The following is a 4,388-nucleotide window of genomic DNA, read 5'->3' as shown; positions in this document are numbered from 1 at the left end:
GTATTTTTTCTGATTTCTTTCTATGCACATAAAAACATGTTTAAGCATACATATTTTTTTGCGTTACTCTGCAACAGACTTCTTTCACCACCACAGACATCCTTCCATGACATTTTACCAAGCCACCTTGCTCTTTCGGTGGCTGCACAGAATAGCACAGTGTGAATGCACTGCCTACAGTTTTTGGTTATTTCAAATACTACAATAACCATCCTTGCACAAAAACTTGTACTAGTCGGTGAGTTTTATGAGACAATCAATCCCTTGAAGCAGAACTTCTGAATCAAAGAGGATGAACCTTTACAACTTTGATAAGTTCTGCCAAATTGTCCTCTAAACGAGTTGTACAAACTTACATTCTCACTAACGAGAATTTGAGAATACCCTTTCTCCAGCCCCTAACACCAGAAAACTGCAATCTTTTAAAATTTCTGACAACCCAACAAGCAAAAAACGGCATTTCGTTTAAATCTGCATTTCCCTGATCATTACACAGCTGAGGAACTGTCCTTCTGTTTATTAGTCATTTACATTTTTTCCGTGAGCTGCCTGAGCATGACATTTTTTCTAAGCCCTAGGAGTGGTTCCTCTTTCACAGCCCCCTTTTGGTCCATCTCTTAAATGGACAGGGATTATCATTAAACACAAATCAGATCAAGTCCCCCAGTTTATGACTCCAGTCTACAAGTTAAGTCTAATGCTTTAATATGGCACACTTGGATCCTCTACATTTACAATGAGAATGCAAACACAATAATATCACCACCAACAACAGAAAATATTTATTGAGCACTTACTGTGTGCTGTTCTAAGTATCTACACACATTATCTCATTTAATCCTCATAACAATCCTTTGAGGTAGCGACTATTATCATTCCATTTTAGAAAAGAAGAAACTGAGGCACAGGTCCTCACTCCACATGGGGCCTCTGGTCAAACCACCTTTAATGGAATCTCAGTCATTCTCAGCTACTTGTACCACTGCACTCCTGTCCAGATTTGGCTGCAGCTGTGGACATTCTTGGTCTGTGATGCTTGCCCTGGGCCTCTGTGGTTTGCTGGGTGAAAGATGAGTAATCTTTTCAGATCCACTTCAGGAAAGACTATCAGCTATCGGCTAGAGGAATGGTATCTCAGAACACAGTATCAGATTTGGAAGCGATCTTTGTTTTACAAATCTTGGGTTGCAACTCTGATTAGTGGGTCAAGACTAGAATGTTTATAAAATTAAAGTAAAATGGAATAAAAAATATCAGAGGGCAAGGAGTGAGGCTACGTATTGTACCAAGGACACATACTGTTCTGTGAAAACTATGTACACCCGGCCCTGAAGTAAAATGTATTTTTTCATTTGGACAGAGGTCCGACCGCCATGCCAGTCTCCATGCCAGAAGCCCGAATGTTCTTTCTAAAACCCTGATTCTGTCAGTCTCCTACTCTGAAACGTTCTGTGCTTTCCTATTTCTGTTAAGATTAAAAAGGAAACAAAACAAAAATGGCACAACACCTCTCCACAGCCCAGGAGGACCTCTTGCCCCATCCAGCCCCTGCCTCCCTCTGGCCTCATGTCACTGGGTTCTCCCCAGTTCACCCCAAGTCTTTGAAGGTGCTACTCCCTCTGTCTGGAATGCTCTCTCCTTGCCCTTTACCTCTGCCTACTCCCGTTTATCTTTGAAGATTCTGTTCAAACCTGACTTTCTCCCAGAAACTTCAAATTCCTAGACTAGGTCAGACCTCCAAGTTACGCAGACACTCAATGCATACTGGACTTTTTCTTACAAACACTTATCACAACAATAATTATATAACTGTTTAATTGCTGCCTCCTTTCTTAGACAGATTCCTTCCGTGTATCTACTGTGACTCACACAGTGGCGCTTTGCTCACAGGAGGCATCCGGCCCATATTTACTGATAAAAGAACGAGTCTCCTGCTCAAGGAAATAATCATCTTATCTCAGAAACTTTTCATGACACCAGTCCTTACTCTCTCTATATAAAGAACTCCTAACCATCACTGTAGTAAAATGATAGCCACCACTCCCAAAACCTATGCAATATGCTACACAGGATAAACACTTTACTTACCATAGTGCATTTTGGCCTCACAGAACCCTAAGACAGGCATTTTACACACTCCAGTTAAGAAAACTGAGATATGTTAAGAAAAAAGAAAGAGGCCTAAGATAGAGTCGCTTGCCTCTAGGACAAGAAACCAAGACTAGATTGCAGTTTTTAGCCTTCACCAGGAATGTGCCCTCAAACAATTCAGTCTGGAATTTCCTGATCCACACTGGGGAGGTAATATGCCAGATAAGACCCCTGCCGCCCTCCCCCAACTCAAAAAGGTGCCCCAGCCTGAAACATCCTTTTCTTTTGCTAATAACTTCCTTGCCCGGCCCAGTTCCTGCCTATAAAAAACCTTCCATTTTGTAAAACTTCTCAGAGCACCTCTCTATTTACTAGATAGCATGATGCCCAATACGTGAATTGCTTAACAAAGCCAATTAGATCTTTAAAATGTACTTGGTTGAATTTTTCTTATTTAACAGATAGTTGTTCAAAATCAAATGCAACTAGTAAAGGGCAGAACCAGGATTTCAACTCCAGCTATCCAAACATTACTCTAGCACCTGCAGCACCGTATCACAAATCTGTCTACACGTCTGCCACTCCCTACTAGACTAGGCTCCTTCGAGGCAGGAACCAAGGCACAGGAAGAGCAGACCCTCCTTAAATAGGTTTGCTAAGTGAATAATGAGAGATGGGAAAAGGCAAGAGTTGGGAGCAGAGAAGTTCGTTAACATCATAAATAACCCGGTTGGAAAGGACTAATCCCTCCCAGTGTAGGAATCTCATCAGATTCCTGACAGTGGGGGACTTGCTATACCTCCAGGACAGTCCATTGTCTTGTAGATCAACTCTACCTACTAATTCAATTAGATTCTGCAAGAATTGAATGAGCAAGGCCCTAAGGTGAGGACTGAAGGAAGGTGCAAATATGATGAAAAGCCTATCTCTGTCTTCAGAGAGTCTGACAGTCGACAGACTGACAGTCTGGTGGGGAACACAGTCCCTTACCAGCTCTAATACAGGCAGAGCGCACGGGCTATGACCCAGGGTGTAAAGAATGAGCTCTGAGCCCAGAGCAATGAAGTACCATTAGGAGGCTGAGGGTTGGCCACAGCATTCCAGCCTGGGTTTGAAGGATGCATAAGAAAGTTCTAATTAGAATAGAAATCTCCCCTTGGAGTAGGGAGCGTGAGAGGGGGCATGTTGAGTGAACCTAGTTTTGCCTCATGGAATGGCACAGAGGTACCATCCTCTCCACCATGACAGTCTTTAAAATTTTCATGGTTAACTAACTTGTCCTCTCCAATATTTCCTCCAATTTCTTGATTTCTTTTGACTGGGTCTCACGACAGACTGTGAATCAACACAAAAGCCTTTCCTCCTTCAAATACTAATATCCATCCTTCATGGCCAAGGCCAAGGCCACCTTCTGCACTGAATTCCCGCCTATATTTGCAGGCATATCATAGCTTCTATTGCTTCCCTGGGATTGTGCACTTTTCATCTTTATATTCCCCATAGTACTCAGCACAGTGTGGGATCATAAACAGTTCTCATCTTTGCCCCTTCTTCAGATGTTGCTCAAGCCTGTTAACGTCCCTCACAAAATATGATACTCATTACTGAAAATAATATTCCAGATACGATCTGGTTAATATGGAGAGTAACTGCTCCCCCCCTCCACCCCCCAAATCGCCACCACACACGTACTTCTGTTAACATAGTCTCACACTTCTTTCACTCTTTTAGCAGCCATGCTGGCCTTTTAGTCTGCTAAAATCTAGTCTTTTTCAGAAGGGCTATTATTAAGCCTAACCTCGTATTTATTTGCCTAAATCTTCACGTTTATCCCTGTTAAACTGTTTCTGTTTTCCGCCCAAGGCTGCATGCAGCCTGTTGATAGAGGTGTTTTTGAAGCAGAATTCTATGGTTTGACACAGGGACGTCTCTTTGATTTTTCACTTGGCTGGCATCAGGAATGGGGGACCAAACAGCCTTCCGCCACAGAATGGAAGGGGGCCCCAGGAGGCTGGCCCTGGCCCTGGGTCTCCATTAAGAAGCCACAGGTGCTAATGGAGGTTTGGTACATACGCAGTTGGTACCCTATTCGTCTTTCCGAGCTCCCTGAGATTTCTCTGCTACACTGAGTCTCTTCTGGGACAGTGGACCCCCGATGAAGCAGCCCCTCAGCAAGGGGACGGGAGTGCCCGTGCCTGGGCTCGCGCCACCAGCAGGAAGCGCCTTTGCGCCTTCTCACGAGCTCACGCGCCGCCGTGGCCCCCCAGCCGTCCCTCCCCTCCCCCACGCCCACAGCT

At 44.1% G+C, this 4,388-nt stretch overlaps 1 protein-coding gene across 1 annotated transcript in view; it reads right to left on the bottom strand.

The window, feature by feature from the left end:
- Nucleotides 1-4,388, bottom strand: part of MOV10 (Mov10 RISC complex RNA helicase) — a 21,901-nt gene that overhangs the window by 16,872 nt on the left and 641 nt on the right.

The sequence above is a fragment of the Pteropus alecto genome, unplaced genomic scaffold, assembly GCF_000325575.1.
Source record: "Pteropus alecto unplaced genomic scaffold, ASM32557v1 scaffold106, whole genome shotgun sequence".
NCBI lineage: Eukaryota > Metazoa > Chordata > Mammalia > Chiroptera > Pteropodidae > Pteropus > Pteropus alecto.
This window is presented reverse-complemented; position numbering and strand designations above follow the sequence as displayed.